This window comes from Vespula vulgaris, chromosome 5 (assembly GCF_905475345.1).
Source record: "Vespula vulgaris chromosome 5, iyVesVulg1.1, whole genome shotgun sequence".
NCBI lineage: Eukaryota > Metazoa > Arthropoda > Insecta > Hymenoptera > Vespidae > Vespula > Vespula vulgaris.
In genome coordinates, this window is record NC_066590.1 from 595,892 (window position 1) to 620,327 (window position 24,436).

General features: G+C 41.3%; 1 protein-coding gene and 1 long non-coding RNA gene across 2 annotated transcripts in view; one reads left to right on the forward strand and one right to left on the reverse strand.

The window, feature by feature from the left end:
* Window positions 1–24,436, forward strand: part of LOC127063891 (dipeptidase 1-like) — a 59,444-nt gene that overhangs the window by 11,464 nt on the left and 23,544 nt on the right. The gene's annotated exons all lie outside the window — the stretch shown is intronic.
* On the reverse strand, window positions 635–4,793 carry LOC127063901 (uncharacterized). Its single transcript, XR_007781508.1, has 5 exons — window positions 4,697–4,793; window positions 2,692–2,850; window positions 1,283–1,345; window positions 876–1,122; window positions 635–789 (listed from the first exon to the last, which is right to left on the reverse strand). It is a non-coding gene; the product is annotated as an uncharacterized LOC127063901 (long non-coding RNA).

Below are 24,436 nucleotides of genomic sequence, written 5' to 3' on the forward strand. Positions count from 1 at the left end.
CGTTTCCTACGAACGAAAAGTAGACGAGCATCGGGTGGTCGAACGAAAGGTTTGTCGAAAATTTGGAAACAAGGGCAAAGAGGACAGTGGTTTCTCTGGAAGTGCCGCGAATCCTCTTCTTCGAATCTATTCGGAGCGTAGTCAAACGTCGAAGAAGTCGTACGTGCCTTCGCATATTCTGTTCCGTACATTCCGAGTAATTGCAAGGAATTTCAATGACGCACGAACAAAAGGGTTGTCCGTGTAAACTCGGATGATTGGTCGCCTGCTCTTTCTCTCCCTCCTTCCGTCTCTTTCTTCCTCTCGTTCTCCACAGCCGCGACGAGGCAAAGGCGAACGTGTGCGGGAATAAAAGAACCATCTCGACGTACTCGACTGTCGTGTCCTGATGCAGGAGGGAGAAAAACGGTAGAAAAGGGAGGGAAAAATCACACGCTGGATGAATGTACTTTCAGCCTTCATACGTGTCTCGCGTACGAGCTTGCGAAAGTAAAAGAGAGAGAGAGAGAGAGAGACGTACGCCGCGAGAAATTTCATATCGGTCGCTACTCGCCTTTCGAGATATGGAAATGCGAGAATTACATCATCAGAGGAAAAATGTGTTTCCTGGCCAGCGAGATATATCCGTGAAACGACGTGTCGTCCTCCTCCTCCTCCTCCTCCTCCTTTCCTTTCCTTTCCTTTTCTACTTTGCCAGTAATAAAATATATCCAATCGCTTCGTGAAACGTACCGAAGCGAGAAAGCTGTGGGAAATTAATCTCTCCGTCCTCGTCGTCGAGAATAACCTCTGCAAGAAGATTTCGTCGAGCTAGAACTCAAATTCGTAGTAAAGAATGTAAGAAACGTCGGCCGAATCCAAAAAGATTTACTTACTCGATCTATCTCTTTTCCTTCAAATTTCGAGTAGCTAACTTTCGAATCTCGTTATAACCTAGACCGAAAGTAGTAATACCTGCAGTTAATTTCAAAAATTCGAAGAGAGAATCGCATTATCAAGACCGTCCTCGCAGAATATTTCACAATTCCACCTCCAGCTTTTTTTCGAATATTTTACGAAACACCTGCGAGAATTCATGGAATTCACCATTCATAATTATAAAGTTGGCGAGCGTTGGAAAAGCTGGAAGAAAATATGGGAAGATTATTATCTAATTTAGGCGACCAGAATTACGTAAGAACGCAATATAAAAAAAAAATAAAATAAAAGAAGAAGAAAAAGATAAAGAAAAAGGAGAAGAAGAGGAAAGAGAAGAGAAAAACAGAAAAAAGGCATTACTTACCGGTCTTTAAGCTTTTTACTCGAATTTTTTTTTCTCTTTTACGAAGCACGCACGAGACTGCACCTATAAGATTATAAACAACGACTTAAAAGTACATACATCAAGGAGACAAACAAAAAGCGTATAAATACAATTTCAATGGATCGATCGTTCGCGGTTCGTTACGTTATACCGAGCATTTTCCATTGTTTCGTGTTCCTTACGGAGCATGCATCAGCAACGCTGTACGCTCGTCTGTATTCGTAATATCGCAATCAACAGATTACGATATTCTCATCCTTTGTTAAAATTTAATCAGGAGTTCGCTTAAGTAGTTCCATTAAACTTGGCTAGATAAAACATTCGTGAGAGCAAAAAATATATATATATATACACACAAATACTATGCATCGAAAAGTGATCAACGCGTATAAGAACTCGTAGAAGAAAGAGCTTCGAAAATCGTTTGAAAAAGCTAATGATCGTAGTTGAACGCGCGAGAAAATATGCATACATCAGTTTTTCATTCGCATATTCCATCGCAAACAATCTAAAAAGAATCGAAATGTAACGCGAACACACTTTGATGCGAAGCTTTACCACGTAAATCGGATACAGCTTTGAGGTGAAATTTTCCAGTGGAAATAGGAGGTAGTTCCAAAGCCGACGTGCTCTTGTCTGGAATTGATACCTTGTTCGACTATCTAAACTCGAAATTCTAGGCAAGAGAGACCGGATATTTAAACTGCGAATCGAAACGAAAAGCTTGGACCGTCGATCGTTCTCATAGCGGAGCTTTTCGAATTTGACGACAAAAACAAAAAATTTCTTTTGCAGCAGCGACCGGTACTACATCTGTGTCGTCGTCTATTCGTTCGTCCGAAAAAAGAAAAAAGAAAAAAGAAAAAAAAAAGAAGAAACAAGAAATATCCAAACTTTTTACCGACCCCTTTGTCCTTTTTTCTTTCTTTCCTCCTCGTTTCGATGTGAGGGAAAACCGAAGATGTATATTTTTTTGAATAGAATCGAAACAATAAAATATAATAACGATTGAAAGACTCGATTCGAAATACGACCAACTTAGCAACAATAACCCCTTCCTACTGTATAATATGCCCATTGATGTAACGCGTACACAACATTGAAAATCAACGTGCTTAATCAACGAAGCTCGTTTAATTAGCCGTATCGCTAGACTCTGTATTCCTACAAACAAAATAAACGCTTAATTAGGTTCATTCTTGAAAGAGCTTTATGACGTGTAAAGCTTGCGTTGCGAACGCGATTACGGTTAACGGTCAGCAAATCTCTCAACGTCAACTTTCAAAGACGATATTACAAGTTCGTTAATGGTTCATAAGATATACATATAGGGTATAAAATGTAAATTATATCTTATCTACATGCAAGTTGCTTCACTTTCGACTTACACAAGGTACTCTCGGATATCCAACCTTGGCTAATCGTTTTCGATAATTATGCGTCAAAGTTTTGCTTGGACAACAAACTGATCGCTCGCTGAATTTCAGGATAGTCTCTAACGAAACCTCCAAGATAGACGAACCAACTTTCTTAATCTCCTGGATTACCTGCAAGAAATCAATTAATTAGAAAGTAATTTTTTAAAAGGGTTACTTGCTACCGGGAGAATACGTGGTATCGTTTGAATATTTTGAAGAAAAAGAAAGGGAAGAAACAAAAGAAAAAAAAGAACAAAAAGAAAGAAAGAAAAACGAGATCGCGGTCGAGACGAAGGAAAAAAGGGAGGGAAAAAAGCGATCGAAGATATCGGAGGAGGCCACGAAAAAAAAAAAAACGAAAAGGAAGGAACGGAAAAAGTTTAGCGAAGAAAGTCGTTTGTGAAGAATCTCAACGTTTTCTCATTCAATATTCTCGATTATCGCTCTTATCAGATCGTGTTTTAGTTCGGCAAATACTGACCATGACTTTTCTCAACTTTATTATTGAAAGTAATAAAAACGGTAATAAAAAAAACTACTATCGTTTCATTTAAAGTTTCGAACTTGTTACAACGTTCCTCGTTTGCACGTTTTCGCAAATGCTTTCGATGCGACGAAAACAGAACAAGAAAAGAACAAAGAAACAATGTTATAAGACAGAAAATTAAGCCGATAACTGTAGGAACCGAAAGAAAATGATTATTCCATTTATATCGTGGAAATCAAATGTGCATTCACGCACGAACTATCAACGATCGTTTCTTTCCTTCGAAACTCGTTAGAAATTCGTTAAAGTATTAATAATCATTTCCCTTTCTTCCGAAACTCCAAAGGTTTTAAACTTCCCGCGTTTATGTTTACAGAGAACGAGGTTTCCTATGTTCGAGAAACTCGCCAAACTTTGTTGAACTTTTAAAACGCGTCTGAAACAACTTAAAACAGTTTTGGAATTCAAAGTTATTTGTCTTCGATGGATCGGCTGCTACATTATCTTACCGTACTTTTTTTTAACCTCTAAGATAAGAACCGTGTCCTACTGGTTTCCTCCAACTCTGAAACTTTCATTGAAAAAGTAATAATATTCGAGTATTGTTTTTTCTCTTTTAGAAAAAAAAAAAGGAGAAAAAAGAAAGGTATAACGAACCGAGATATCTCGTTTTAACGGTACGTAATTACGTCGTTTAAATGTTTCGCGACGAGAACGCTTGATTATTTTGATCCAATGATCGTTAAGCACGGATAAAGAAGAGTCGTTCGATTGGTCCTCCTTTGTTGGCGACGTAATCCTTTGACCAATAGCGCGGTGAGTATAATTTCTTTGTCTCTCTCGTTTTTTACTATACATTAAATCGTTAATATATCAGACGTTGAAAAAGTTGTAAGTAATATATAAATCGTAGCTCGTAAAAAGACGATAAAAAAGAAACGAGATATCCATCGAGAGGGTTTAAAGAGTTCGACAAACAAAATTCTTTATTGCGAACCTAACGTTTCCGAACTCGTTTCTACCAAATACTTTTCCTGCATACATCGGACAAGCATCGACCGTTGTTACCTACGCGAACCAACGGAAGTACAGAGAAGAGAGAGAGAGAGAGAGAGAGAGAGAGAGAGAGAGAGAGAGAGAGAGAGAGAGAGAGAGAGAGAGAGAGAGAGAGAGGAGGCTTGCTGAAACTCCCTCGTATAGCCGATTCTAGCACGCCGTCAACCGGAATCAAACCTTTCTCTAACGGACGGCAAATCATTGCCTCTCTCGAAAAAAGAAAAAAAAAGAATACAAAAAGGGAAGGAGAGAAAAAGAACGAAAAAAGATGGTCAAAGAGAACCACGAATATTTCGACAAGTAACGAACGTACAATTGCACATTCCACTATTTTCTATAATTTTGGTTTCTTTTCTTTTTTCTTCCTTTCTATTTTTCACGCATTTCCAATGAAAACATAAGAAAGACGAAATATAAATCGTTTAAACGTACCGATCGTCGCCGTTAATTACGTCTTATCCTCCATCGAAACGTCCTTTGTCCTTGTCGAATTACACGACTCTCGTCTCTTTCTTTTCTTTTCTTCGCAAATTGCATCACGATTGCAAGCTACGAGTTCGAACACCGTTACAAACTTAAACCAATATTAAAGATTAACACTTTGACAAATAAGACGGAAGCTCTTTTTAATCGCTACCGTAAACGACGACTTACCGGCGTAATGAGAAAGCGCGCGTAGGTAACTTGTTATTTCTGAAAGAGAGAGAGAGAGAGAGAGACTCGTGCAATCTTCTATCCAATAACTTCTCTAATTCGTTGGGAGAAATATACGTTCGTCACGCAATTGGTCGAAGCATTACGTCGCCGATAAAGGAGGACCAATCAAACCAATCCTCGATTGTCTTGCTTAACGATGATTGGGTCGTGGAAATGGAACGTTCTCGTTAAAAATGTTTAAACGATAATAATTTTGTAGCATTCTATTTATCGTTCTTCGACGTTAATCGATATACATATTGTTTGCTACCGATTTTCCTCTTCGGACATTAGATCATCCATTGTTCGCTCCGCGATCGATGAAAGAAGAAAAAAAGAGAAACAGTATTGCCAATCACACCATCTCGTGTCCTCTTTTTAACGATCTTTCCGCGTCGTCTTCGAACGACGAAAATCCGTAGAAATCGTCGCGAGTTAAATACTTTTCATCAAATCATTCGTTCTATCGTCGTATTCGAGAGTTTCGGCGCAAACGTGCTCTTATATTTTCGTATATCGTTTCTTTGAAATTCCGTCGAGTCCGCGTAAAAAGGATCATATATAAGTACAAACGACAAAATGGTGGCTCTAAACGTTACGGGATTATAAAGCTGCGCGACGTGCAAGCGTATAATTCGTTACTCGATATCTCGAAAGTTTGCCTAATTGTTCTCGATCTTAATTGAAATGACATCGCTCGCGATATAATATATGTAAATTTGACGATTACAAGTGCCGACTACTAGGATCGTCATATGTGAAGTGGTAGGACAGTTATGTTTTCCTGCGTATATGTATTACACGACGACGTAGGTAAAGTCGTAACCTGTTGCGCGATGAACAAACCGCTCTATACGTTCTCCTATTCTACCTTTATCGCTTTGCATATTCGTTATATATTTCTATATTTAGCATCGAGTACTTTAACAAGAGTTTAAGTAGAAAATGAAAGAGAAGACCAGATCGATGGTATCTTCGTTCTTGGTGAAATTGAATTTAACCTTTTCAGTTGGGATCGATCTGGAAGAAAATATACGCGAGTGTTTCGCGCGCGTAATTTGTGTGTGTGTGTGTATGTGTAAGAAATGTAAAACGCATCGTACAAAAAACTCGCTTTGACGTACCGCGAGTATAAGGATCGATGGTTCGGATATCTCAATTCTGGAAATAAAAATGGCGGGCAAGGGTTCTTCTAACAAGTCGGAGGTTGCACAGCTCGAGGGCATCGGAGAGGCATCTCGTATTTATGCGTGGTGAAGTCACGTAGGTAGGATACTGTGTGCTTTAGCGCACGATGTACCTTCTGGATATGCCAGAGGCATCGTGCTCTCCTTTCGCTTTCTTTTTGTTCTTTTCACAATAACACACACGCTTCGTTGAAACACGGAGTGAGAGAAATAGAGAGAAAGAAAAAGAAAGAAAAAGAAAGAACGAACGAACGAATCGGAGACAAAAGTGTCGATTCGATCCATCGAAATCTCTCTATTTCTCTCTATCTTTCTTTTTATGATTTTCATCGGTGAGTTGACATCGCTACGAAAATAAGATCACCGAGAAAGATTGATATTCCATATTGTCTAGAACACTAACCACGCGAAATCGTAAAGGACGTTCATCTTTTCTCTCTCTCTCTCGTATCGATTTCGTAAGAAAAATAATAACTATCCTTTAATCGTGTTCACGTAGAAATTACATTCTTCTTTATGGAAAAGGTAAACGATAAAAGAAAGAAAGATAGACCGAGAGAGGTATATATTCGCAAAGTAGAAGTTTCTTGGAACTTTATGGAAAGTAATTTCGCGAATCTATAACGCGTATCCGCGTTAAATCTACTTACGATTACTTACAAAGCGTTTGCTGATAGATCGTGAAAGATAGGAGAAAGAGCTTGACTTATCTCTTTGAAAGGAGAACTTTTCGGGAGTTACTACCTACTTTGGCGTTACGATTTAAAATCATATACATACGCATGTATATGTCGATCACTTGATTCGACGATCTAACTCGATCATCATTCGTAATATATTTCTTGGCTTTGACGTTTCGAAAGGAAATTATTTCATTCGCGAGAGATAATATACCCAGATAAAAATGATATTCGTATATGCTCGTGCATGTACGTGGTAGATATATTTTCGTCGTACGCGTTGTTTCGTAGTTCTATAAAGGATTTATTTCGAGCAACGCTATCCCACGGGATATTTCCTAGCGTCATTCGTCAACCGTAAACTACTATTCGAACTTTACTAAAGAGTCGCATCTCCTAGTTGCTTTTCCCATTTCTAAGAATTTCTATACGCGTTACATACGTACCTACATACATACATACATACATACATGAATAACACGTATAAATACATACATACGTATCTAGGTACATAATATAAACGTCTTTGAGTTCGTATAATAAACTTCCTCATGAGCGAACAAGCTTACTATCCGTTATGACTTTTATTCACTTTTTTTCCTCTTTTTTTTTCTTTCTTTATCGTAGTATCTCGTCGCGATCATGCATAATCCTGGCAGTGTGGAGCTTTCCGTTGGAATGTGCGGCATACATATGTAATACGAAGAGAGAAAGACAGAGAGAGAGGGGGGAGGGAGGGAGGGAGGGAGAGAGAGAGACAGATGGAAAGTAGGGGAGGAGAGTGGCGACGCGTCTCGACGTCTGCGACGGAATGCTGCATCTTCGGATCGTCGCCTTTTCTATCTCTTTCCTTTTACCATGGTTTTATTCGATTCGAGACCTTTGTCCTTTTATTTTTCGCGATAAACCCTGACGTTGCAAATACGACGGATTCGATTATTCTAAATATTACATATGTATACCTACACGTTACAGTACAGTCGAGATTATTGCAGCTTTTTCAACCGAGAGGGAAAAAAATAATTTCTTTTTCCTTTCTTGCTGAGTCGATGAAAGATAACGAACGCTAAGGGTCAAGCCTGGGTCCGTATGGAAATGCTGAATAAACAGCAAGGAAGCTTTTCTCTTTGTCTTCGCATTTCACATTTGCTTAGAGTTGGTACGCGTATGGCGAAATAGCAAAATGGATTCCAAGCGTATGAAGTTCCGATTAACCGACATTCCGAGAGTTCCGACATGCTCACGGTCTCTGGGTGCGACCTTTACAAGTACTTCCTAGATCCTACCTACAATGCTCTACGTACGCTATGCTAATCGATTTCGAATATATCGGGTTCTCCTTCGACCTTAATGATATATGTACCTGCGTACTTAGCTAACCTGCCCTTTCTCTCTCTCTCTCTATCGAGCGTATTAAGAGAGAGAGAGAGAGAGAGAGAGAGAGAGAGAGACCGTTATACCAAGTTTATATTTGACGATGCACTTTCTTACTACGATGTTACTCAAGCGCAAACTTCGGGAATATAGCGATTTAGATTATAGCGATATGAATCGATCGAAACGTTTATTCGGGTCGATAAGAAAAGGTCGACGGTTTGACGGGAACGTTCGATAAATAATACGATCGTAAGATGCTTTCGAGCTTGACGACGGCATACGCAAACGCGAGGAATCGGGAAAGGACACGTAAAGTAAACAATGCGCCGGTCTCGATTCTCCTCGTTTCAAATTCGAGAAGGATAAGCTCGGAGATTCGTTTCTCCTCGTCGGATTCATGCAAAGTTTGAAAAAACAAGAGGAAAACTCGATGCAAAGAGCCAAGCGAATTTTTTAGCACGTTTTTAAAATACAGTCGACTCGAGTGTGGGACCGCGTTTCGAACTTGGACCTATCCTTATCAGCTTCTATTCGATATTATTCGTCGTTACATCGTTTTGCTCGATTCGAGCATCCGCGAGCAACATCGCGCTGGATCGTATTTATCGATACGAGATCCTTCGTTTTGTTTCATAGAAAAGCGAAATGTTATCGAATCGTTTTTCAATTTCACCGGTGTAACAAATGGTGGTACAACACCTGCGGTGAACCTTGTATCCAACCCTTACACCCTTTCTCTCCTGCACGTCTCGGTCATGCATATTCAACGTACGAAACCTCCCTACCTACGATGCGGAACTATGCTACTACAGCTTCCCATTCGTGTACCTACCAATGACAGCTGACAAATGCTACTCAAGTTGCAGTAACATCGCTGCAATTTCCGCGATAACTCGAATCTCCCACGAATCGATCGTTCCTCGAATACGTTCGACCTAAACTCGGACAATTACCGGCGATAATCGATTCCTCCTTCTTAACGATTCATCGCTGTTAAATAATTCATTTTATCGATTAGACTCCAATCGATCTTTTCTTTTTTTTCTTTTTCTTTTGTTTTTTTTTTGATCGGTCGATCCGTACCTTAACGCTTATTAATCTCCGAATCATTTTTTTTTTGTTTCTTTTCTCTTTTGCTCTTTTCTCTTTCTCTCGATTTAAATAGAGTACGAACGTGTTGCAAAAGTACAAGCGTCGTTTCACCACCAAAGAAAACGAAAACGAATCGTATTAGAGTTAACGGAAGCGCAAATTGATGCAAAGCAAATTCTAAACGGATGCGTTCAGAAATTTCGATAAACCCGTTTACTCGTCGATACGATGACAATTTGCAAAATAAGCGGATCCGTAGGGAGTTTAACAAATAATGCGAGGAATCGAACGTAATTGCAATTCGATTATCATTAATTGCCCGTCCTAATCAGAAAACTCGTTCGATTCTCCGTAATGGTGGAATATTTTCGTGATAAACACGTACGGTTTACGATCGTATCGTCGATACGAAAGATAAAGAAAAATCGGGAAGGTCCGTTCGAAAGATCGGCGTAAAAATGTTCGAGTGGTGTACCAGCGGGAAATAATTTCGATCGGGTTCTTATCTATCGAGTGTTCGATTCGATAATCGATATCTATTTCAGTCGCATATTCACCTATACTTATCCATTTACAATCTCTACGTACGCGCAGCAAAAAATAGTTTTCTTACGATAGTGACGTTACTTTGCTCTCGCACAAACGTAGATTTTAAATCAGGAGATACGTATCGAACGTACGAAAAGAGAAACTCGGTTATATCGCAGCTATCGCGATTAATGCGCTCGGTAAGAAATATTTTAACAGTTCGTTCTCTCAGCTCGAACTTTTCGATTCTTTCGAAAGCCATTCGTAGAGGATAACGAAAGATCGTGTTTACTTTGACGGGAGTTGTAATGTTTTTAGGCGCAATTCGTCGCAGTCTTTCTATAGCTGCAGTTCACCTGCATTGCCGTGGAGAGAAAGAGAGAGAGAGAGAGAGAGAGAGAGAGAGACAGAAAAAAGGAACGATACGAGAGAACCGAGCGTCCCGAATTTACTTCGTCTTCTAAGAAAATAACTACGAGGACGACTCGTATTAAACATACCAAAAGGATGACGTAAGTAGTCGTAAGCGTTTCGAGTCTCCCTTTCTCGGAATTCTAAGAACACGAGAAATGAATTCCTGGAGGTCAAAACAATCGTAACGCGTAACACGATAATACGCGTCATTATTGTGTTTGGACCAAAGTCCTTCTGGAAGGACGTTCGATGAAAGACGGTCGGTTCGATGAAAGCCTATTACGACGCGAAAGGAAGATAAGAGTAGGGGCAATGTAAATATGTACAAGAGATATTATACGTTGTTAAGTTTAATGGTACGTTCAGTCGGAGCGAGATCGCGTTCGACGCTCGGATAAATCGTTCTTTTTCGAACTAATCGTGCGTAATATTTCGAGGGCGTAGTTTACGTTCGTTAGCGAAGAAGAAGATGAGCGATTTGTAACATCTTTGAAATATATTTTCTTTCGAAACGATAATCGGATCTATCGGATAGGTATACGTAAAAGCGATTCGTCGTCTGTCAAAGCGTTCGAAGCGTATTTCGATGAAATATCTAAAGTCGAGGGCGAGGCAGTTCGCTTTAAGGAATCCTTGGCCACTAATATCGATGAAAATCGTGATGTGCGGTAAAGATGAACCTTCTAATACAGCCGAACCCCATAGTGGCAGGCAACGAAGATCGATAAAGCACCTTGGCTCGCAGCTTGACGGGATTCCAAGGGAAGAGAGCGAACGTAAGATAGAGAAGGAAAAGAGAAAGCTCGAGAATGAAGGAAAGGAGCTCCAATAGTCCTTTCAAGGAAATGGAGCGAACGGACCACCTTGCCACCATCTTCTTCCTATTCCTCGTAGTCATTTTATTTCAGCTTCTAAGACGATTTTAATGTCGGCTCTCGTCCCACTCGGAACACTCGGTACGTGTACGTAGACGCCATTAATGACACAGGTGTTGCAGGTACTTACATACATACGTGTACACTTCTTTCTCTTCTTTTTCTCCGTCTCATGAATTTTTCTTAACCGTGCGCGCAAAAAAGGGAGAGAAAGAAGGAGAGGGAGCGTTCCCGCTCTGTATCCAGCAAGCAAGCAAGCAAGCAAGCAGAACTTCCCTATCTATCACGGGGAAGGATCAGTACCTTTTCTAAAGTATCTTTTAAGAAAGAGATGGAAAGTTTTCTTACCACGAGCGTACCTCGCCACGCGCGTTTCCTTCGATTTATATACGTCTAGATTAATTTCGAACGTTGCATTCGGATGGGCCCGAAACTTTGCTCCTTCTCCTGATTGATTTCGTATTCAGGTTGGTTACGCGAGAAGGGTTAACGATGCCACGTTTCGATAGAAGAGAATCTTAGCATTTGCGCGCGCGCCAGAGAGAGAGAGAGAGGATGCTCGCCGTTAGACGATATTTCCCTTCGATTTACTTGACCTAAATAATTGTAGCGTGTGTTAGTTCGAAGATGATAGATAATAGAGAATCTCCGCTCTATCGTCTTCCCCTTAGATGTTCTTCACTATTATTATTATTATTATTATTGTTGTTATTATTATTATTGTTATAATCATCGTTGTCGATTCTATTTGTTGCTAGTTAGACCATTCGTCTTAACGTTCTCATGGGAAATCTGGTTACGAAGATAAATCGGCCGCTAGCGAGTATCGTCGATATCGAAAATCTTTTCAAAAGCAGAACCTGTACGATCGCGTGCGAGAGCGGACAAAGGAGAAGCGTCGTCTCCTCTCGTACAACGATCTCCTCTCGTATTGTGCGCGATAAAATTACGAGATTACTCGAATGCGTACTTATATCTTTGCAATTCTATTTCCTGCGACACTTTCAATATAATGGATAATCGTTACGTCGAGAGATAGAGAAAGTGTAGAGAGAAAAAGGATGTGTGTGTGTATGTATGTATGTATAGAAAGAGAGAGAGAGAGAGAGAGAGAGAGCTCCGTACGGATGTTTCTACAAAGAGTACTATAAAAAAAACACGTAACGATACGTATAATAAAACAAGGAGAGAGGAACGAATTATCCTTTCGTATTTTATTTTTCTCTCTCACTCTTTCTTTCTTTTTTTTCGTTAATCTTTTTTCTTTCTTTCTTTCTTTGCCGTTGTTTTTTCTTTTTCTTTTTTTGATTTTATTATCTGAGGTAGAAAAATTGGATCTCTTTGTGGATAAAGAGCAGGCGAGCAGAAAAACGAGAGAAATAGTGTAATAACGATAATCGAATTAATTTTCATTACAGCGATTCATCGTTCGCGGAGATTAAATATAATATCCTATTTTATAATAAAGGTATGCTATAAATCAAAGCGTGTTACGATATTATCATTGGAATTTCGTGCGTTATTTCAATTGATCATCGTAACTGGAAAGTACGTGTTTATTGGCCGTTGGGCGCAATATGCGTGTACGATGCGTGTGTAAGTATGCGAGGCAGAGAGATAGAGATAGATAGATAGAGAGAGAGAGAGAGAGAGAGAGAGAGAGAGAGAGAGAGAGAGAGAGAGAGAGAATTTTATTTTATACAGGTGAGGAACGAATGGATGGGATCTCGCGTGTTCGCGATAGTTACGCTGTACGCGCTTAAAACTATCGTGGTTTTCGCTCTTATGCTATACATACATTGCAGGTATTACCTCTTGGCAATCGACGTAACGAACGAGTTAAATTCGGTAACAATGTTTAACGTGGCTCGTACGATGGTGAGCTACTGCGATAACGCTATCGGCAAAGCCATCATTAAGTACGATTTAACCATCGTGCTTCGCTAGCGTGATATTATCACCGTGAGTTTAGTTCGCCCGTCATTGATTAACTACACGTTTAAAAGTAAAAGCGCTTACACGATACACAAGCCGCAAAGCGTAGTCTTTATAAGAGGCTTTGCAAAGATCTCATTGTCTATTCTACTCATCGTTTCAAGTCCTATCAACGATCGAACCAAATTCGAATGCAATTTCTTCGATCGTCCGTTCTGTAATAATTAAACGGCTCAATTTACCAATTGAAATTTCTTTTTCTTTCGAGGAGAAGAACGAAGATGGAAAATTAAATGAATCCCTGCCAGGAAATGTAAAACTGGCTTTCGTACGATACTGGTACACATTCCTATTTCGATTACGCGCTATGTTATTCAATTCCGATAATAACACCCGCAAGAGCAATGAAACATCTGTCTCTCTCTCTCTCTTTTAATCGTGTATGGAAACTTAGCGGTAGTAGATATCTCGATATCGATCGTTGCGAAGGATCTATGAATTTATTTCTATAAAATATTTTCTAGAGATACGCGGTCTTTGGATCTTAGAAGAAAGAAGTCGTAAATCCATAATATTTCATGCAGATCTTTGCATTCCCTTTTCTACCGCCCTTTCATAACATCCCCTTATCATTTCGTACTTTACGATGTTGTACGAAAGATCATTTCGGAGTTATCGCGTTCCAGGCTTTTATAAGATCATGAGAAAATTGCACGAATATTATGGGAGTCGACTCGCCTTCGTAATTAAAGTAACTATACCTCTTCGTCGTTATTAAATACGGAAACGATTCTGGATGACATCGGAAGAGGATACTCTTGTTTTACTTAAAAAAGAAAAACGAACGAGGGCGAGAGAGAGAAAGAGAGAGAGAGAGAGAGAGAGAGAGGGAGATTATAAATGGACAGGTAACGTAACGATGGGTAAATAAATGGCGATAAATATGGTGAATCGATGCGTCACATTTATGGTTAATAAAGTCAAAAATCATCGGACTTGTGTACCGTTTCGAGCGGCAAAATCGTTAATTAACGTTAAATCGGTCGAAGGCTTCGCTTATTCGACGAGTGTCCTCGGCATTAGTTTCGAATATACAACGATGAACGGCTATGAACATCCGTGTAGCGTATGAGGGATGTTAATTCTTCGATGGCATTTGATTTGTCGTCCGAATGGTTTGTTATTATCTAGCGTGCGTCGTTTTGTTCGTTATTTGCGTGACCGACTTTTCGTCGAGCTCGATATTCATACTTTGTTCGGATTATGCGTTACGTTTGATAAAAAGAATATAATAAAAGAAAAAAAGAAAAAAGAAGAAAAATAAAAAGAAAAAATGAAAGATAAAAAAAAAATAAAAAATTAAAGAGAAGAAGCAAGAATCGTGATTGGCGGAGCGCTCGTGGTAGTCGTATTTACGATACAACGCGTTGACGTTGATTTATGAGAAGGAATTAGCGAATACGTCGATCGACGCACACCGGAAAGCAACGTTCTCTTGCTTGCCGTATCGACGGAGCGAACGCAAACGAAGGGAACGCGCGTCGTGTTCAATTTTGTAAATGTTTACACGAAATTACGGAACTCTCTTGTAATTCCACCGATATAACGCAGAGGCGTGTTCGTCGCGCGAAACTCGCGTCTATTTCTCCCAGTCTTCCTCTCTCTCTCCCATCCAGTTCTCTTCCGTCTTTTCGTATCTCGTTCTATTAAGATTAAGCGAAGCATTAGGAGAGCAACTCCAGTCTTCTCTTAAAGCAACGAGCCTCGAAACACGAAACACATTCGTATTACGAGCGTATTCGTTGTTTGAATTAACGTTGCTCCCATTAAAAGCGATAAAAATATGTCGGGAGAAGGGAGGGAAGAGGAGGGGAAGAAAGAGGAGGAGAAGGAGGAGGATGAAAGAGGCGGAATATAATACAGCATATTTTTCGTTTCTCTTTTTCCCGTTCGATACGCGTTCGAGAGAACGACGACTGCGAACGATACATTGATGCGATATTAAATTACACTAGAACTCTGCACGAATGCACGCCATTTGTACGTAACAATATTACATTGAGTTACCTGAGCCTCCCCAGTGTATTAAATGCGAATCATAAACGCGAATGGCAACGGGACGTTCCGTTAGAACGTGATGAGCGTGAATGGAATTATCGTTGAAGTAGTTCGAGCATGTTATAAAATATGGACACGCGTGCGAATGGACGTTCGCATGACCCTTCACCTCTATTGAGAATGATCGATATCATAATCTGACTTTTGTGTATACCCGCTTTTAAACGAACGTAACGTCCGAACGAATAAATTAAACGTACCTACAAGTAAAGTTCGAATCCGATTAATAGTACCTACCTACCGTTCGCCGATCGGATTTTAATCGAACGTGAATAATCGATCGCGTTCGAGAGTTTATCATAATTCGATATTCGTCCGGTTCGGGCTCTTTTGTGGCGCGTACAACGTCGATGGAGAGACGCAAAGGTAGAAGCTTTGGCAAAGAAGGGTTGCTGCGCGGGCTGCTCGCGGTGGCCAGCTTTTAATAGAGAAAAAATTTCATTGCGGAACGTTCGTTCTACGCGTGAAATTAATTTTCGAGCAATTTTTATCCAACAATCTAGGGACATGCTCTTGGGCGGAGGAAACAAAAATAACTTTGTTACACATATTGCGAGTAATTTTAATGTAGTAATATCCAGCGACCAAGAAAGGGTAGAAAATATGTTTACTACGAACGCTTATCTCGGGATATTATTTCTAGCCTCCTTTTATGGATTCGTAATTATCTTTCTCTCTCTCTCTCTCTCTCTCTCTCAATATATATTTACACACATATATGCATGTATATGTATATATGTATGTATGTGCATACACGCAGACACACACGTCGCAGCGACGATCGGAACGTTTAACTATATCTCTAATTAGTCGGGCGGGAACGCAATCAAAGCAAAACTGTGGTAAAGTCAACTTTTGCAAGGTCAGCCATAGCAATTTGTCCCTTTGTCGTCGTTTGAAAACACATACGGTGCATGCGGCTCGAAACTCGTACGTTCGATACGAAGATCGAATGAGAAATCACGAAACCGATCGTACGCGATCGTAGACGCAAACACGTAGGCAAACGGCCGGGAGCTTCGAGATTCGTTCTACTTTGTAAACGTTAGATTCGATACGTTCGTAAAAGGAAGAAGGGGTATATACGGGTTTACTTTTTGTTTGTTTGCTCGCTAGCTCGTAGGTGGCGACCAAAGGCGAATCGTTGGAAAGGTAACTACATCGGGTAGTCGTTTATTTTGCGGTAGCCAAGCGTACGGAGAACTTGCCGCATTATCTTCCCTTTACTCTTTTTGTAGGCGGCGACTAGATGAGAATTATGGGATAAGGTTTCTTGGAGACTCGCGTGGTGCATCGAGTTCCTTTGCACCGAGCAAGCCGTTAGCGAAAAATGCTGAGACTACGGCAAGAGAAACGACTTTTTATCGAATCTTACTTTATTCCAGATTTACAAAGAAATAATCCTCGTTAACTCGAGCCGCTGATTTATGAATATTATCCTTTGGAAGATTATCGGAACTTTTTCAACGTATTCGAGAAAATCCACTTGCGTCTTTCAGAACGGTTTAAATATTTGTGGGTTAACGCATTTTCCACCCCGTCGATTCTCGTTCCCGTTTCGCGGAATTCACGCATAGATGAAATCCTTCGCGTTAATCCTGTATGATGTAATTTATCGGCCCGTTGCTCTCGTGTCGATGAAGAGAGGGGGAATAAGGTGTTTTAGTTTACATAGATGCGGTTTATAAGTCTGATTAGTCCCTTGCACGTTTCGTATCCTTCATAGAAATTTTATGAACTTGCGGGATACGAAAACCGCATTTGCCTAGTCACTTTTCTTTCTTGCGGTAGTCGTCTATAAAACCTTATCGTGTTTGCTTAACGAACATTCCTGAGCGAGGTGAATGAATTTTTTTTCTCTCTTGAAAATACAGAAAGAATACGGTCGAGTACGTTGAAGAGTAAAAACAAACGTTTCTTATCAAATTGCTTGTGAAACGTATTTTTGTTTGTATGACCTTCTTCCTCTTCTTCCTTTCCTTTTTTTTCATCTCTTCGTCGTATCATCATTCGGTGCGGGTAGGCTGTCGCGCGATTCGAGAATCTTTGCGAAAGGAAGAAAGAGAGGAGGAGTTACAGGCTGGATCTCCCACGGGAATCGTTTGCTTCGTTTGTACTTGGCTCCTCTTTGTGATTCGTTTGCTCGTTCACGGAAACTTACCTTTTGCGCGGTCGCACGTCCCCTTAGAAAAATCGCGACCACGGTACTTCCTTCTTCGTTCTGTTTTACGCTATCAAAGAGAACGAAGGCGGAGGGAAGAAAAAAGTAATAATAAGAAGAGAGAGAGAGAGAGAGAGAGAAAAGAAAAGAAAAAAAATTACGTCCTTAGTATCCGCTGAGGTAGTCAAGCTTTCTATTACACTGTTTTTCCTTTTCCTTGTTTTTTTATTGGTTCCATCATTTTCTACGGCGCATGTTCATGGTTTATAAAATACCTTCTTGAAAAATAAGAGAAGATATACGCTGGAGATGTTTGTAAAATACGTCGTACGGCATTGAAGGTTACCGCGTAATACTCTCTCTCTCTCTCTCTCTCTGTCTCTCTCTCTCCCTTCCAGCCTCTCTGCAGTATAGAATCGATACTTGCTCGGGGCGCGCGCTTTTCTTGGGGCGTTCCTGCCACACGTGGAGTAACAAATTGCCAGGAATGAGGCTAAATAGGAGGGAACATTTATCATACCTCTAGCGGCTGCTACTGGCATTGTGCATCTCGCCTAATAGTAATCGCCCATTCGATTGTATTCAACATGCCAGGTATAGATATTAGGATTGAAAAACAGCCTCGCGAACGAGAGAATGAAACATTAAGAGAGAATTTTATCTTTCTCTCTCTCTCTCTCACAAACTTTCTTTCGTTCTTCCTACGAACGAATTTTATCTATGATGTAAGATCGCGGGCGCGTTGTGGGTTCTCTTTGGACTCATGGTGTTGTTTCGTGCAGCGCTTGATTATTTAACCTACGTATCTCGCGATAATGAAACGTACGAATCTCGATCGTATCAGAGTCGTTGATCGACAGTTGCCGGAAATATCATAAAGCTTTTCCTTCGAGATCTCATAGATCTTACGACGCACGGTAAATTATTTTCAACGCGGATTAAGTGACTCCAAATTCCGCATTGCAGATGTCATAATGGATATATACAGATAGCGTCTCCGCAGCGAAATGCTTTCAAACGGTGACTAGGGCACGGTGGATCAAACGAGAAAAGTTTGCTCGTAGAGAGATATATATATATATATAGAGAGAGAGAGGGAGAGTGTGTAAGAGTGAGAGAGAAAAACCGAACAAACTAGGAAGAAAGGAAGGGCGAATTTGAATGATCGATAAAGAGAAAACCGTGATAACGATTATCGCTGCGAGAAAAGCAGCTTTCGAAAAACATTCGACGAGGATCCGTTGTGAAGTACGACTCGTCCCTATTCTTCCATGTTTTTTCTCTCTTTTGTCTTATCTTCCTTCCGCGTGTTTCCTTTTTCTTTTTTCCTTTTCTTCTTTCCTTCTTATCTCCAAACATCGCGTCCGTAGAAACGCGACGACTTGTTTTTCGCATGGACGATTTCAAGAAATAAAGGCACGCGAAAGAGAGACGGAGGGACATCTCTCGGTGCTTTAGGTATTTTTCGGAAGAATAAGAAAAAAAAAGGAAAATAAAGAGTGACGAGGCAAAGGGTGGGTGTCCCGGTGGGTGCTACGAGAGATGGATCTCCGTTGCATTTTTCTCATTACTTCTCGCAACCTGTCACTACTTTTCCTCGCCTCTTCGCAATCTGCGAGCTCGGTAGTCATTTGCCACATCATCGTAAGCGAAGGACAGACAGTTTCGTTCCTTAACGCGCGACGTTACCCTCGATCCTTCGCGTTATCTCGAGAAACGCGTATAATTAATCGCGAAAACGTCATCGTGCGTTATTAAATCGAGCCGGCCCAGCTACCACCCTTCGCGCTTTACTTTTCCTATACGCTTAGTCTAGCACAATTTTTGTCATTCTCTACAAATAGTACATGCATAAGAGAATATTTGAATTTCTTTTATGAAAAAGGAAAACTCGGACGAGTTTTACACGGCGAAAGGCATAACAATTTCGCGAAATTCTGAAACGCCCCTAGCCCAACTGAATTTCCTGCTACGCTTGAACCGGATTTCGACCGAATTATTACGTCTGGGTCACTACGAATACCAAGCGGAGTTGAATACGCCGTCCTCGGAACACTGCCGCGCTCTGAAATTTTCTCAGAATTGGAGTCCGCCTCGTTCGTTCATTTTGCAGCATCTTTAAATCTTCCTTCCGTGCCGCTTCGTTAACGTCCCCGGGACTTTTCGACGGCTCGCTCGGCGCTAATGAATTTTTCATTTTTTCCCCTCTCCTCCGTTGTTTTTTCTATTTTTCGTTTTTTTTCTGTTTCTTTTCTGTTTCTGTTTTTTTTTTTTTTTATTCCGGGTTTGCCTTCCCTTTTCTTTTTTTACGTGTTCGCCGGCAAATCGACGCATCAAACGATTATTTCGAAATAACGACCTTCGATACGAAATGCATTTTATGTAAAATGAAAAAAAATATTTGCTAAAGTCATAGCCGTTCGCCGAACGCTTGGAGGATTGCCTCGGGTGAATATTATTTTCTTTTCTCTTTTGTTTTATTGAAACGAATTATTCCTGATCGTTGAAAAAATAGAATCTCCGTGCGATCGATGGTCGTGCGAAGGAGAAACAAAGGGAAAGATTGAATATCTTTTTGCGCAGATTTTTTTCAACCGAGGAAATCGAGACAGTTAGCGAGAAGCGCGATAAAAGAGATAATCGTCGAACAAGATGCATGTCGACGCGAGGCCAGATGGGACTTCGAGATAAGCAGGCTGCAGAGCAGGGGTGAGGGTGGGGTGGGGATGAGGCGGAGAAAAAAGGGTCGGATAGAGAAAGTGCGCGGTATGCGGCGATCCTTTATCGAGATATAGAGTCTTCGGTTTGGTTTTACCGTTCGCTCGTATTGTTTCACACTTTTTTAAACGCGGGAAGCCAACAAGCGTAGGATTAGCGCAATAACGGGGCGTCGCTTTATGCCGCTCGTCTCTCTGATACAGTCTGTCGCGTTAGCGCGATTAATGCGCTCAACCACCCCTACGACCGTTCGCTAATTCGCTAATTAATTACGAAGTAAATGCGTTTGTTAATTACCTTGGACGACGTCGACGAGCTCGTTTAATACCCGTTTGTTGTCGCTCTCTTACCTTTTTTTTTATTTCTTTTTTATTTCTCATTTTTTTTTTATTCTTTATTTCTTGTTTCTTTTACCTTTTTTTTTGTTTTTCCTTGCGCCCTTTCCCACTCGAGCAACATGAAAAATTCAAATTTCCAAGACGTTTTCGACAGCGAGCAACGCTTGAGAGTTACACGATAAAAGCTCGGAAGGTTTCAAGTTGCCGGGAAATATTTGCCAAGATCCACTTTATTTTATACGTCGGCGGACATTGCACACGAGGGACGCTGGAAAGAAGAACGCTGGCGAAGAACAACAAACGATTTCTCTGCGTCACTGGAATTCAGTAGAAGCGGCGACAGAGCGAGCGGACGATAGACCGGCTGGTTAGGTATCCACCTAGTCGGCGAGCCTGCGAGCCAACCAGCCAACCAGCCAGCCAGCCAGCCAGTCAGCTAGCTAGCTAGCTAGCCAAGTAACCACCCGACGTTGCTATCGTCGTCGTCGCCGTCGTCGTCGTCGTCGTCGTCGTCAACGACGAAGAACAGACTCGAAAGGGACTATGGTCCGTAGACGACCCTAAAAAGCCTTTCCTTCTTTCGGTCAGTGAATATTGCAGTAACCATTAGCCGGCAGTGCGTCCCCTCTCTCTTTCTCTCTCTCTCTCTCTTTCCCCGGCTTTGTTAATTTCCCAGAAGCTTCGCTTCCAACGACCCCTCGAACGATTATCATGAAGCTCGTGTGCACTCCAACGAGCCACGTTTCGAGCTCCGCCCTTCTTCTTCTTCGTCTTCTTCTTCTCTTTCTTCTCTTTCGCGTCTGTATCTTCGTTCGTACCTTGGCTATTTCACTGGTAGGTACTACTTCCCCTACTACATAACCCTAGTCCTGGGACACACTCCCTAAAGGACGATGTATCCCTTTAAGAATCATTTGTCTTCCTTTAAAGCGAGCTCGCGTTACGGCTCCATAGATACCCTACGTCCTACCGTCTTTATCGCCCTAAAGGTATATAAAGAAATCCTCGAAAAGCATGACGTTACGATCTTTATCCACCTTTGCGTATTAGACTTTCTTTTTAAATCATAAATATTCCTTTCCTTTTATAGGGGAATATTTTCAAGCTGCATCGACGCGTCATCCATCGTTTATTATCGGCGTGATATATCTAGTGTGCGCGCGCGTGTACACACACACACACACACACACATCAGCTATTAGATGTAGACATAACATATGTTCGCATTGACGTAAATAGGATGGAACAAGGTACGATTAAAATTAGCGAAACAGCTAGCAGCGTAGATTTCGTACTATTAGAGGATACCATCTAGACGACAAACACGAGCATCGCATCAGGCTTAACCATAGTCCAGAGATTATAATGAGCCCTCTATACGCCTACGCGCTGAATTTGTGCGATAATACCGGATTATAACGTATCGGTCCACCTCTATCCGCGCTGGCGATTAGAATCCCTAGTACATTACGTGTCATAACCATTAGAGCGTGATTATTCCGCGCTTAACTATTTAAACGCGTCCATCATCGCGGTACGCTATTATAATAATACGACAGAAACACGCCACAGAGTTTGCATCGCATAGGAAAGCGATTTTACGACGGGAAACTCGGACAGTGGTCATGGAAAACCATGAATATTTATCAGACCGGAGGATTCTCGCGGTGGTACGCTTAGCACCGAGTTGCCATTGTTTCCATGACTTCTGGGGAGACTTACTTGCGCATACGATATGAATTGTCCCTGCGTATCTCCGTATGAAAGACCAATGTTACGTTTTAGAGTGAATCGTGTAGCGGTAGCAATACGAGCTAACGCCCAGGAACAGGTGGCTTGTATCGGACCTTTTCCCCGAGAGGATTGCGTCGTGTCGCGGTATTCCGTGGTATAGAGAAACACGTATTCGTACCAATTATGTGCGAACTCTGTCGCGCGTAGCTTTCCTTAATGAGAAAAGGCGTACCAATTAATGGCCCTCCTACTACGCGCGATCGTTCGCTCGCGCGAGTTGCTGATTCAGCGCGGAAATTACGTCCTCGATTTTCTCCTTTCTCGTCTTTTTAGTCGCAAGAAAAAAGCAACCTTGACTACGCGTCTATCGATTACTAACGGTGCAGAGACAAGATTAGAAAAATGAGAGGTAGCATAAACAACCACGGTCGCATCGTTATCGTCATCGTCGTCACGATCACCATCGAGCCACCCCTTCGTCGTTACGTTTCGTTGTCGTGTGCCGTGTGCCGACGAACCTCTCCTCCCCTGCTCTTCGTGATCGATGACCCACCCTCGCCCTCATCCTCTTCCCTCTCCCCAGTGAATCGATTAATGGTTTTCCAAATGACGATTTGCCCTTCCAACTTATCCAGCGGCTTCCACAATTTTTCCACTAATTACTCTCGACCGACCGGTGGCTTCCTATATGTTTAACGAGGCACGATAAATCGAAGACTTAAAAGGTTCTTTCACTCGTCAAGTCGAGAGTTCTTTCAAAAGTTCGCTACCCTTGGTTCTCTATGTGTACTCTAGTCTATACACGCCGCGTATAGACACGAGCCCAACGAAATTATGTGTCGCGATATCGATCCGATGGCTTTTGTGGTTCTTCGACTAGAAGAGGGATCCGGGCGTTGGGCTGGAGGCCAGGATATGCCGCATTGATTTTAAAATGCTTTGAACGCTCCTCCGCTAGCAGAGCCTGATCCCGAGCCCGAACTCGAACTCCTCCGCGCGTACCTTACTTTTCGTTCCAAAGACTTACCCTCCTAGTCCTAGTCGCTTCGGGAAGGGTGGAACAAGGGTTAATCGGGAAGGTCGCACGAGGATGATGCAGAAATATGAAAATGATAAAAGCGACTAATTCGGAAGAGGCTTCGGAAACGACGTTACCGAAAAGAGAAATTTGACGTTAGATTGTACTTTCGGATGCTTTAACGAGAGAGGCTGTAGTCAAGAAAAAAGAAGAAAGATGAAAAGGAGCCGAGAGAAGAAAAAAAGGGTAAACGAGGAAGAAAAAGAAAAATCACCGAGCGTCGATTCGTTCTCCTTTTTAACTTTTCCAACGGAAGTCGATTGCTTCCATAAATCTTCGAATCCGGTTTCTTAAGGGAATCATTTCCTTCCTACCGTGTCATCTTATTTTTACGTCGTCGTCACGAGCTCGACTCGAAGACGAATGTTTGAAAGAGGAAAGTATAAAAGTGAGGGAAAAAGAAATAGGAGAGTGGTAATTCGACGCGAGCAAGTATAAGATGCTCGACGATTTCTCCGATTGACCGATAGTTCTTGCGACTTCTTTTCATTCCAAGATTTCCTCCCCCCCCTCTCTTTTTCTAACTCCCTCTTTAAGATCACATTTCCAATAACGATAATAATATCGCGTTACGAAATTTTATTGCTTCTTTCGTATTAGACAAAATCGAAAAAATAAAAAGGTAATTCGATAATGTTCTTAGTCTTTCCTTTCCAGGACGATAAGCCTTGCTTCTGCAAAGTCGTTCTTTTCTCGAAAACGACGCGTTCTTTCAGATGATAGCACGCCACGTCAGGAACATACACTTGCTCGAGCTCGCTCTGTTGATCCTCCAAAATTTCATCGATGCGATTTCTCAAATTCGCATTAAATCGACCGCCCGTATATCCTCGTTCGTGAGAAGGACATATCAAATGCCAAGATAAAGATCGATGTAGAGACTCGTTGAGTCGTAATTTTGGAAAGCGTACTGTTCGTAGCTCGTTTCGAAGCTTTGAATGCCGTATGCCGTTCGAATTGTCATCGGGATCTTTTTGAGAGAGAAGACAAAAAAACAAAAAAGAAGAAAAAGAAATAGTAATATCGAAGTCATCGTTCGTACGTTGAATATGTATGACTTTTATATCAGAAGATTGGAAGAAAGCAAAGAAAATAGGAACTCGCGGCGATGGTGGTGGTGGCTGCGGTGCGGTCCATCGATCGTAGCAAGTAATCGCGGTAAAAGTTTATATGTACATACGTACGTACCGCTTCGAGAAAAGAATGATTTCAAATTTTCATCGAATCTTGAATCGCTCGAT